General features: G+C 38.8%; 1 long non-coding RNA gene across 1 annotated transcript; it reads right to left on the reverse strand.

Annotated features, from left to right (window-relative positions):
• Nucleotides 1-917: 917 nt before the first annotated feature.
• LOC125093955 (uncharacterized) lies at nucleotides 918-12,073 on the reverse strand. Its single transcript, XR_007125395.1, has 3 exons — nucleotides 11,998-12,073; nucleotides 8,053-8,056; nucleotides 918-927 (listed from the first exon to the last, which is right to left on the reverse strand). It is a non-coding gene; the product is annotated as an uncharacterized LOC125093955 (long non-coding RNA).
• Nucleotides 12,074-12,794: the final 721 nt, after the last annotated feature.

Raw genomic sequence — 12,794 nt, forward strand, 5'->3', positions numbered from 1 at the left:
GAATTTTTGAACACCACATCAAAAACTAATAATGTACTATATGTTGGCTAACTGAACTTAATAAAAGCAAAAAATAAATAAATAAAATGAGTTCCCTTGTCTGGCTCAATCCATAAAAGAATGAAAATGCAAATAACCTGTTATTAATTTATTTACTACTGTCATGATATTAATTTACTTATTAGTGTTGTAGTGCCAGAGACTTACAGTATCCCTGAGGTATGTGAGCCCATATTAACTGTCTCCCTCTAAATGTAAATTCAGCTATCCTTCAATCCATCCACTAAACACGCAGACAATAACCAAACAGGCCTCACCCACCTCGCACTGAAAGCTGTCACCAGATCCTGCAGCGTTTCTGGTTTATGGCTAACAGAGTTGAGAGTCCCCTCCCCAGCTCACAGGCCATAGCTGGTTTCTCTGCTCCAGTGCTTGAGAATTCTGCTAGCTCAGGCACCCCCTTCTCTCTGTGACCCCAAGGATCCAGAGACCACACAGTCCCACCTAGGATTTGCCCCACTTCACCACTGAGCACTTTTCAGGCAGCAACATCTCTTACTGGAGCAATTTGTAATGGTTCTGATTGTGCACTCTGGAGCATATCAGTTTCTGGTAGCTGGCTTATGGAGGTTCCCTCCCTACAACCCCTTCCTCGATGCCCCCACTCCTTATCTTCTGATAAAGTTTTACTTACTCATATTCCTACCTAGCAAAAAAGTGGTCACTTTTCTATTTGTAGAATTCCAGCAATTCTTCTCTTACATCTCAGGTTGAATTCATTAGTATTGATACCTATTGATGTCTTAGGAACCAGAAAAAATGAGGTCCCCTATTCTTCCACCATCTTGCCTCCCTCTTTATAAGTTTATTTTAGAGAGAGAAAGCATGCAGGGGGAAGGGGCAGAGAGCGTGTCAAGCAACTCTGAGCTGAACAGGAAGAATGATGCCAAGCTCCATCTCACAACCTTAAGGTCTCGACCCGAGCTGAAACCCATAGTTGAACACTTAACTGACTGTGCCACCGAGGTACCCCAATGGAAGCTTATTATTTATTTTTGTTGCCTGATTGCTGTGGCTAAGACTTCCAGTACTACATTGAATAAAAATGGTGATAGTGGACATCCTTGTCTTGTCCCTGACCTTAGTGGGGGAAAGCACTTGGCTTTTCCAATTTAGTATGATGTTTGCTGTGGGTTTTTCATCTATGACCTTTATTATGTTGAAATGTGTTCCCTCTAAACCTACTTCGTTGAGGATTTTTATCACAATGAATGTTGTAATTTGTCAAATGATTTTTCTGCAACCATTGAAATAATCATATGATTTTTATCTTTTCTCTTATTGATGTGATATATCATATTGCTTGATTTATGAATATGAACCACACTTGCAGTACAGGAATAAATCCACTTGATTGTGGTGAATTTTTTTTTTAAAATGTGCTGTTGGATTCAATTTGCTACTATTTTGTTGAGGATATGTTTCCATCTATGTCCTCTGGAGGTAATGGCTTATAGCTTTCTTTTTTTGTAGTGACTTTATCCGGTTTTGGTATCATGATAATGTTGGCCTCATGGAATGAATTTGAAAGCTTTCCTTTCTCTTCTATTTTTTGGAATAGTTCGAGAAGAAAAGGTATTAACTCTTATTTAAATGTTTAGTAGAGGGCGCCTGGGTGGCTCAGTGGGTTAAGCCGCTGCCTTCACCTCAGGTCATGATCTTGGGGTCCTGGGATCAAGTCCCGCATCGGGCTCTCTGCTCTGCAGGGAGCCTGCTTCTTCCTCTCTCTCTCTCTGCCTGCCTCTCTGCCTACTTGTGATCTCTGTCTGTCAAATAAATAAATAAAATCTTTAAAAAAAAATAAATAAATGTTTAGTAGAATTCACCTATGAAGTCATCTAGTCCTAGACTTTTGTTTGTATGGGTTTTTTTGATTATTAATTCAATTTCTTTGCTGATAATCAGTCTGTGCAAATTTTATATTCCTTCTTGCTTTAGTTTCAGTAGGTTATATGTTTCTAGGAATTTGTCCATTTCCTCTAGGTTGTTCAATTTGGTAAATGATTTTTCATAACATTCTCTTATAATCCTTTGTTCTGTGGTGTTGATTCAGTTCCGATTTTATTTAAGTCCTCTCTCTCTTTCTTCATTATGAGTCTCACGAACAGTTTGTCAGTTTGTTGATCTTTTTTAAAAACTACCAGCTCCTGGTTTCATTGATCTGTTCTAATCTTTGTTTGTTTTTTAAATTTAATTAATTAATTTATTTTACTTTCTATTTTGCTTATTTCTGCTCTAATCTTTATTACTTCCTTCCTTCTACTGGTTTTGGGATTTGTTTCCTCTTCTTATTCTTTTTTTTTTTAATTTTTATTTTTTAGCTTTTTTGGGTGTAAGGTCAAATAGTTTGAGATTTTGAGATATATATTGCTTCTTCAGGTAGGCCTGAATTGCTATAATCTATCCCTTTAGAACAGCTTTTGCTGTATCCCCAAATATTTGGACTGCTGGGTTTTCATGTTTATTTGTCTCTGTGTCTTTTTTTTATTTCTTCTTTGAATTCTTAGTTTAGTTTTATTAAAATCTAATTTTAATAGGAGCTGAATGGCACAATAAAACAAAGTGGATTTCTTGGTCTTATTGTTATTTATCTTCCATGTATTTGTGTTTTTTCCAGGTTTTTTTTTTTTTTTTTTTCCTTTTGGTCAATTCTTAGTTTCGGTAGTGTTGTGGTTGGAAAAGACGCATGGTATAAGTTCATTTTTATTTTAATTTATTGATACTTGTTTTGTGGCCTAACATGTTATATGTTCTGGGTAATGTTCCAGATGATCTTGAAAAAAAAATGCTTATTACACTATTTTAGGATGGAATATTCTGAATACCTGTTATATGCATCTGGTTCAATATGTCATTCAAAGCCACTGTTTCCTTATTGATTTTGTGTATGAATGGCCTGTCCATTGATGTAAATGGGGTGTTAAAGTCTAATTGGGGCATCTCTTAAGGACTGATCCTCTTCAGAGGAATTTAAATCTAGATGAATTTCTAATAAGTATGTTACTGACTGGTCTATCACAGCTGCTAAATCAGGAAATGAATAGGTAAACCCTAGTGTGCTACTGTGACTAACTGCTCCCTCCTAGGGAATCCCAGGAGGGCTGGATAAATTGAGAGCACAGTCCCTGGCTTCATTCACAACACTTGCCAAACTTGGATAAGCTCATTGCAAGAGAAGAAAATAACTCAAGAAATGAACATTTGGAAAAGAATAAGGGAGAAATTTATTTTGGGTGCTGGCAGCCAGGGGAAATGGCTGGTTAAATCTTATAAACCCACCTCTCTGCCTACAAGATGGACAGAATTTTATGAGGAAAGATTAGGGGAGAAAGTATTAGAGAGTAGACAGAAAATAGGTGATCATGGACAGCGGTTGGTATGTGTTCAGCCCATGATCAAAGACAGGGAAGAGAATACGTGAGGTGTGATCTTCTCAGCATTCAATTGCTAGTAGGGCTTTTCTGGTCTGACATTGGGATATTCCAGTCATTGCAATACACCTTCATCAATGCATCAAGAAAGTATGATAAGAAAAAAACACAATACTTTACAATTAGCATTATAGTTAGTTAAATGATCTTATCTATTTCTGGTTTTAATTGTTCAGGTCTATAGTTAAACAAGAGGGCTGCTAACAAAGAAAGTAGGAAATTTAAAGTTTTGTCTGAAAGTGGAGAAATAAAAATGCCTTTCTCTTTACATTTCACATTAAATGTAACATAGCAGATCACCAAAAAGTTTTGCTGGTGAGGAGCTGGAAACTAGAAATGCATAGTGTTGCTAAGAAAGCTGAAAGATATTGGAGTGGCCTAAGATAATGATAATGAAATAGATTGCCCTGAGACTCCAGTAGCCTCATTAGAATCAGAGGTGACAGGTAGAGATAAATGCTCTCATCAGATGGTAAATTCCCACCACTTTCAATTTTAAAATCCAGATTTTGATCCTTTTAAAAAAATTTTTAATGGTGAACTCCGGGATGTGACTGAGGGTCAGTTGATCTCATCAGTCAGTGGTGAATTGCCTCATAGGAAAGGAAAAAGTTGACCCTTTGGGAGTGCTGGAATCTAGGGGGATTATTTTTTAAATGTTTCTTTCCCTTAATTGCAGGATAATTATGTTTCCAATGGCCTACCTTTCCTTCTTCTTTTTTTTTTTTTCTTTTACAATGACTGCAAATGTCTAGAGGAAAATAGGAAGGGCTGAATTTCCTATTAAAGTTGAAATTAAAATGTTCCTTTCTTTAAAAAGAAAAAAAAAAAAGATTTCTGTGCTCGTTAGCTTCTGGGTTTAGTGTGGTAATGCCTTTGAAAATTGTGCATTAAGCACTCAACAAAGACATTCAGATGCTCTCCTTTCTGAGTGTGCAAGTTCATTACAGGGTGGAAAGCCTCCAAAATTGCACCTACCAAGCCCTGAATATCATCCTTTAGCTGAGCTATATTCTGGTCACTTTTATGAGATCCTGGGAGAATTTCTGGCCATCTGCTTTATTGTTGTGAGGGGAGGTTTTCTGTCTTGTTTAACTACAGTATAATCACGGGAAGTGAAAAACACACCTTAGCAGTCTCTGTGAGTAGAGTTGTGAATGGCTACTAATCTTTCAAATTGCCTTCTAAATTTGGTAGGATATTCTGAAAGTGGATGTAAAAAGGCTTTACAACTGATTACCTACCAAAGAACTCCGATCACCAATGAAATCAGCCTGAAATCAGAATTGTACATGTCTGGATCTCTACAGGGGCAGAAGACACCAGTGGGCAGGTAAAGCAAAGTGGGAACGTCGGACTGATATCAGAAGATAAACAAAAGGGGGAGGGAACCACTAGAGGTGACCAATCAGAAAGTACAACCCCAATACAAGAGTGCCCTGCATCTGGGGACCAGCATTAACTTGGAGTCTGGTTGAGAGCACTCAAAAAGAACAAAGGACCGTGGGGTGAAATTGTGGGAATCGGGGCTGTTAGGGACAGGGGCTTAAGTCCCCAGACCCAGGACAGCCTCCCCTGGCTCTGAGCCAGAGAGAGTGCAGCAGAGAAACCAGGTCTTGGTCCCTGAGCCACCAGTGCACCTGAGAATACTTGGGGTCCGGCTCCTGTGAGGGGCTGGGAGCCTCGCCAGGCAGCAGAACGCTGCGCCGTGCTATCAGAGCCTGAGATGTACATGCCTCACACCCTCCCCTGAGAGAGGTGCGAGCAAGCCCGGAGCTCTCGGACCTGGAAAGACCAGGCACTCCCAGCCCAGGCCAGGGGAAAATCTCAGTGTGCGATCACTCCTTGGAACCTCTCTGGTGGTCTGGAGCTGCCCAGACAGCCGCCCCTTCCATGGTTTTGGGTACAAGCAGGAGATTCTGCATCTCCAGGGACCGCGACTCGGAACCTGCTCTGCCAGTGGCCTAGGGGAAACTTAATGTGCTCTGGAGACCCAGAGGGGAACAGACTGAGGCTTCTCTCTGAGAAGGTTGGGGTGCAGTTTGCTTTCCTCTAAACCTCCAAGAACCAATAAAAGCTATCTAGGTGAGAGAAAAAATGAACAAACATTAAAACCTCCAGAGAACAAAGGCCTGAAAAACCTGTTTCCTCAGAGCCCACTCCCTTCAGGGGAGAAGGAGGACTTAACTCAGGGAACATCATTGACTAAAAACCCACGTGGCATGCCCCTCCCCCAGAAAACCAACCAGGTAAGGAATAAAAAAAAAAGACGACAAGAAAACAACCACCACTACTTCAGATTTACCACCTTTATTTTTAACTCGTTCTCACTCTTCTGGTTCATTTTTTTAATATATAGATAATTTTTTAACCTATTTACCATCACAGTGAGATGTCCAGTACATCAAATTCCATAATAACCTTCTAACCTGAAATTTTGATACATACACCCGTGATTTTTTTGCTTTTCTATTTTTATTAATTTGTTTTACATTTTAGTTTAGTTAAGTCTAGTTTATTCTTTTTCTTATTTTTATTTTCTAATATTCATATAGAGTTAAACTTCAAGGTAATCCCCTTTCCCCAATCAATGCTACCCCTATAGGTAAACCACTTTTAATCCCCCTTTATCTTAGGAAAGTTGAGTCCTTTAACAAAGATATCAAGATACATCCAGGAAGAATCAAAACAACCTTCCTCGCCCACACTGAGAATTTATAACCACTCTCCCATCTTTTTCTTCCGCCAGTGTTTCTGTGTTTTTGCGTTTGTCCTGATAGTATATAAATCTTATACTTGGGGTTCTTTTTGATGAGGTTCTTCATTTTTTTGCATATATATATATTTTTTTTCTCTTGTCATATACTTTTATCAGTCTTTTAGTTTGTCTCTTTTTGTTTGTATACTTCATAAATCTTACCTTGGGGTCCTGTGGGCTGAACTTTCCTTTTATCTTCCCTTTTTTCCCTGTCTCTCTCTCTCTTTTTTCTTTTTCTTTTCTTTTTTCTCTCATTTGGGTGGGGAACCCTGATTGCTCAGAAGTGTTCCAGGGTGCACCTTGACTGCACCACGGTCGATACATCCAGCTACATCCGTTCAGTCATCTCTCACCAAAATGACTAGGAGGAGGAATGCCCAACAGAAGAAAAATACAGAGGGTGGGCCTTCTGCAACAGAGCTAACGGCTATCAACATAGACAATATGTCAGAAAGGGAATTCAGGCTAACAATTACCGAGGCAATAGCTAGGTTGGAGAAAGCCGTGGATGACCAAACAGAATTGATTAGGGCATAACTGAAAGCCACCAGGGATGATGTTCACAATATTAGGGCAGAGCTGAAAGCTACCAGCAATGAGGTTCACAATGCTCTCAATGAGTTCCAATCTAATCCAAATTCTCTCAAAGCTAGGGTAACTGAGACAGAAGATAGAGTTACTGATCTGGAGGACAAACAGATAGAGAAAGGATCAGGAGGAAGCCTGGAACAAACAGCTTAGAAGCCACGAAAACAGAATCAGGAAATAAATGATGCCATGAAATGTTCCAACATCAGAATTATTGGAATTCCTGAAGGGGAGGAGAAAGAAAGAAGTCTAGAAGATATAGTGGAACAAGTTCTTCATGAAAATTTTCCCAATCTTGCGATGGAACCAGCGTTCATGTACTTGAGGATGAACGATCTCCATCCAAGATTTTAGATTCTCGAAACTCCTCGAGACACCTAATAGTTAAGAATGAAGAATTATTATTGTAAGCAGACCCTCTTGAAAGCAGCTAGGGCAAAGAGGCTCCTTACTTAGAGAGGAAAGCCAATCAGAATAACATCAGACCTGTCCACAGAGACCTGGCAATCCAGAAAGAGCTGGCAAGATATATTCAGGGCACTAAATGAAAAGAACATGCAACCAAGAGTACTTTATCCAGCAAGACAGACATTCAAAATGGATGGAGATATAAAGAGTTTCCAAGATCTGAAAGGCATAAAAGAGTATACGATCACCAAGCCAACACTGCAGAAAATATTAAGGGGGGTTCTTTAAAAGAGGAAAAATCCTAAGAATAGCATTGAACAGAAATATAGAGACAATGTACAGAAAGAAAGACTTCAAAGGTAACATGATGTCAATAAAAATGTATCTATCAATAATCACTCTCAATGTGAATGGCCTAAATGCACCCATAAAACAACACAGGGTTGCAGATTAGAGAAAACAACTGGACTCATCCATATGTTGGGTATGGGTATTCAAACTCATTTTGAATCTAAAGATACACCCAGACTGAAAGTGAAGGGATGGCGAAGCATTTTTCATGCCAATGGGCCTAAAAAAGGCTGGGGTAGTGATTCTCGTATCAGATAAATTAGATTTTAAACTAAAGAATTTAGTCAGAGATACAGAAGGACACTACATAGTTCTTAAAGGGACTATCTACCAAGATGATCTAACAATTGTAAATATCTATGCTCCCAATATGGAGCAGCCAATTACATAAGAAAACCTGTAATCAAGATAAAGAGTCATATTGATATGAATACATTAACAGTAGGAGATCTTAACATGCCTTTCTCAGTAATAGACAGATCATGCAAGCTGAAAATCAATAAAGAAACAAGAGCATTGAACGACATGTTAGACCAGATGGACCTCCTTGATATATATAGAACATTCCACCCCAAAACAACAGAATACTCATTCTTCTCAAGTGCACATGGAACCTTCTCAAGAATAGACCACATACTGGGTCAAAAATCAGGACTCAAACGATACTAAAAGACTGAGATTATTCCCTGCATATTCTCAGATCACAATGCTTTGAAACTGGAGCTCAATCACAAGGAAAGGTTCAGAAGGAACTCAAACACCTGGAAGCTAAAGACCACCTTGCTTAAGAATGCTTGGATCAACCAGGAGATCAAAGAAGAACTTAAACAATTCATGGAAACCAATGAGAATGAAGACACTTCCGTCCAAAACCTATGGGATACAGCAAAGGTGGTCCTAAGCCCATTCAAGCCTCCCTCAAAAAAATGAAAAATCCATAATATACCAGCTGTCTTTACATCCTAAGGAACTGGAGAATCAACAACAAATCAAACCAACTCCACACATAAGAAAGGAAATAATCAAGATTAGAGCAGAGATCAATGAGGTAGAAACCAGAGATACAGTAGAACATATCAATGAAACTAGAAGTTGGTTTTTTGAAAGAATCAATAAGATTAATAAACCATTGGCCACACTAATCCAAAAGAAAAGAGAGAAAGCCCAAATTAACAAAATTATGAATGAAAAGGGAGAGATCACAACTAAAACCAAGGCAGTAGAAACAATCATCAGAAGTTATTATCAACAGTTATATGCCAATAAGCTAAGCAACCTAGATGAAATGGATGCATTCCTGGAAAACTATAAACTCCCAAAATTGAACCAGGAAGAAATTGACAATCTGAATAGATCAATATCTTGTAACGAGATTGAAGCAGTGATCAAAAACCTCCCAAAAAACAAGAGCCCAGGACCTGACGGATATCCTGGGGAATTCTACCAAACTTTCAAAGAAGAAATAACCTATTTTCCTGAAGCTGTTTCAAAAAATTGAAGTGGAAGGAAAACTTCCAGACTGTTTATGAAGCCAACATTACCCTGATCCCCAAACCAGGTAAAGACCCTACCAAAAAGGAGAATTTCAGACCAATATCACTATGAATATGGATGCTAAGATTCTCAACAAGATCCTAGCAAACAGGTTCCAACACCACATTAAAAAGATGATCCACCATGACCAGGTGGGATTCATCCCTGCGTTACAGGGATGGTTAAACATTTGCAAATCAATCAATGTGATAGAACAAATCAATAAGAGAAGAGAGAAGAACCACATGGTCCTCTCAATTGATACAGAAAAAACATTTGACAAATTCCAGCATCCATTCCTAATTAAAACACTTCAAAGTATAGGGATAGAGGGAACATTCCTGAACTTCATAAAATCTATCTATGTAAGACCCACAGCAAATATCATCCTCAATGGGAAAAAGCTTGCAGCCTTCCCATTGAGACCGGGAACATGACAAGGATGCTCACTCTCACCACTCTTGTTCAACATAGTATTAGAAGGCCTAGCAATAGCAATCAGACAACAAAGAGAAAGAAAGTGTATCCAAATTGGCAATGAAGAAGTCAAAATCTCTTTGCAGATGACATGATTCTTTATATGGAAAACCCAAAAGACTCCACACCCAAACCACTAGAACTCATAAAGCAATTCAGCAACATGGCAGGGTACAAAGTCAATGTACAGAAATCAGTGGCTTTCTTATACACTAACAATGAAAATACAAGAAAGGGAAATTAGAGAATCGATTCCATTTACTACAGCACCAAGAACCATAAGATACCTGGGAATAAACCTAATCAAAGAGGTAAAGAATCTGTACTTGAGAAACTACAGAACACTCATGAAAGAAATTGAAGAAGACACAAAAAGTTGTAAGACCATTCCATGCTCTTGGATTGGAAGAATAAACATTGTTAAAATGTCTATACTGCCTAGAGCAATCTATACTTTCAATGTCATTCCAATCAAAATTCCACCGGTATTTTTCAAAGAGCTGGAGCAAATAATCCTAAAATTTGTGTGGAATCAAAAGAGACCCCGAATCGCTAAGGAAATGTTGAAAAAACAAAAATAAAACTGGGGGCATCACATTACCTGATTTCAAGCTTTACTACAAAGCTGTGATCACCAAGACAGCATGGTACTGGCATAAAAAGAGACACATAGACCAGTGGAACAGAGTAGAGAGCCCAGATATGGACCCTCACCTCTATGGTCAAATATTCCTTGACAAAGCAGGAAAAAATATACAGTGGAAAAAATACAGTGTCTTCAATAAATGGTGCTGGAAAAACTGGACAGCTCTATGTAGAAGAATGAAACTTGACCATTCTCTTACACTGTACACAAAGATAAACTCAACATGGATAAAAGACCTCAACGTGAGACAGGAATCCATCAGAATCCTAGAGGAGAACATAGGCAGTATCCTCTTCAATATCAGCCACAGCAACTTCTTTCAAGATATGTGTCCAAAGGCAAAGGAAACAAAAGTAAAAATAAACTTTTGGGACTTCAGCAAGATCAAAAGCTTCAGATACAGATGTAGTGAAAAGAAGGGCCATCTGTACCCCAATGTTTATGGCAGCAATGGCCACGGTGGCCAAACTGTGGAAAGAACCAAGATGCCCTTCAACGGATGAATGGATAAGGAAGATGTGGTCCATATACACTATGGAGTATTATGCCTCCATCAGAAAGGATGAATACCCAACTTTTGTAGCAACATGGACGGGACTGGAAGAGATTATGCTGAGTGAAGTAAGTCAAGCAGAGAGAGTCAATTATTATATGGTTTCACTTATTTGTGGAGCATATCAAATAACATGGAGGACATGGAGAGATGGAGAGGAGAAGTGAGCTGAGGGAAATTGGAAGGGGAGGTGAACCATGAGAGACTATGGACCCTGAAAAACAACCTGATTGTTTTGAAGGGGCAGGGGTTGGGAGGTTGGGGGAACCACGTGGTGGGTATTGGGGAGGGCACATATTGCATGGAACACTGGGTGTGGTGCAAAAACAATGAATACTGTTATGCTGAAAAGAAATTAAAAAAAGTGCTTTATACTTTCAAAAATTTGTTATTATACAAGGGAAATGAACTCTTTGCTGTCAGGTCCAGCTTAGCAACCACAATGAAGATTGCATAGGAAGGCCCCAAACTGGTAGTACCTGATTACTGATCACTGGATGAAAGGAGAAGTTGCAAGCCAAAATAAAACAAATCCTCACCTGAACTTGAACACCTGTCCCAGGTATTTCTGCTACATTCATTCCTAATATTTGGCATTTATAGAATAAACTCTGTACCTTGGATGTGGAGGTCAGGGTATGGTGTTTTCTGTAAATCTTTTAAGGAAAGAGATGATAAAACAAGTAGGTGTGTGTTTAGGGATTTTCTGAGGATACTGGAAATTTGGAGAGTTGAAGAAATTTGTTGAGGTGGTAGGGTTGTATTTTGAAAAGGGGAATTTAGACCAGGGCCAAACACCCAAAAAATCTTCTGGAGGGTTAGAGACAGGAATTTGGGAATAATGAGATGTATGAGATGGTGGAAAGAGGGAATTTAGATTAGATGTGGATTTTAATTTTTGTTCTAAGTTTTTTTTTTTTTTTTAATCTTGTTAAAGGATTCCCTAAGGCTAGCCATGTTATTCCTTTGTGTCTTTTTATGGAAAGACTTGAAGGTGACTTCTGATGTTTAGAATAAATCTTTACCATGATTGTGAGAGGCATTGCTGAAGTGCGTGCAGAAGATACAGCATTCATAACTAAAATGTTTTCTCTCAGGGTTATCGTAAGTGATAAAAGAAATTTTTGTCATAAGCAGTAAGTATAGTATAGTAAAAACAATGTCTCTTCCTTCTCACAGGAATTTGTCACACCTCTAGTCACAGACCCACTGATGTGTGACACTGGGCAGGCACTACTGGAGTGGGACTTTTCTAGCAGTCTCAAGATAACAAAGGTTGAGATGACAAAGGCCTCTAATGGACTGGGACCTCTTATGACAAACTCCTCTGAGAGCTGGCATGACTGAACAAAGAAAATGCTATTTGTGACTTTGTATCTCAGAACCCAACTGTATTCAACTGGCACTAGATTCACACCATTATGTGTTCCATATGGATGACAGGGACCAGAGATTCTGGTCACAAAACCAAGCACTCAGGATACGGAATAAGATGAAAGGAAAATTGTTTTCGTTTTTTTATATAGGGAACCCACAGCAAAGTTTGACTAAACAGACACTGGTCCAGTAAGAACTGTGAACTCATTGATGTGTGAGGCTGGCCCATCAGCAGGCTTATGGTAACTATGATTGAGTTCCAGTCTGTTGACAAAAAAGTGAATAAACTTTTTAGAATCCCTAGAAGTTAAAAAAGAGAGTTTTATTTGAGCCCGAGTTAGGACAGCTGCCCAGGAAACATACTCTTTATGAGGAAGAAAGTGCGCTAGAGAATAAAAAGATTTTACAGGGTTATGTACATTTTTTTTTTTTACATCTTGTAAAATCTCAAAAGATTATAGGTTAGCATAAAGACAGGAATCATGAGTTTTGATTTTTAAGATTTTATTTATTTATTTGACAGAGAGAGATCACAAGTAGGCAGAGAGGCAGGCAGAGAGAGAGGAGGAAGCAGGCTCCCTGCTGAGCAGAGAGCCAGATGCGGGACTCCAT

This window comes from Lutra lutra, chromosome 2 (genome assembly GCF_902655055.1).
Source record: "Lutra lutra chromosome 2, mLutLut1.2, whole genome shotgun sequence".
Classification (NCBI taxonomy): Eukaryota; Metazoa; Chordata; class Mammalia; order Carnivora; family Mustelidae; genus Lutra; species Lutra lutra.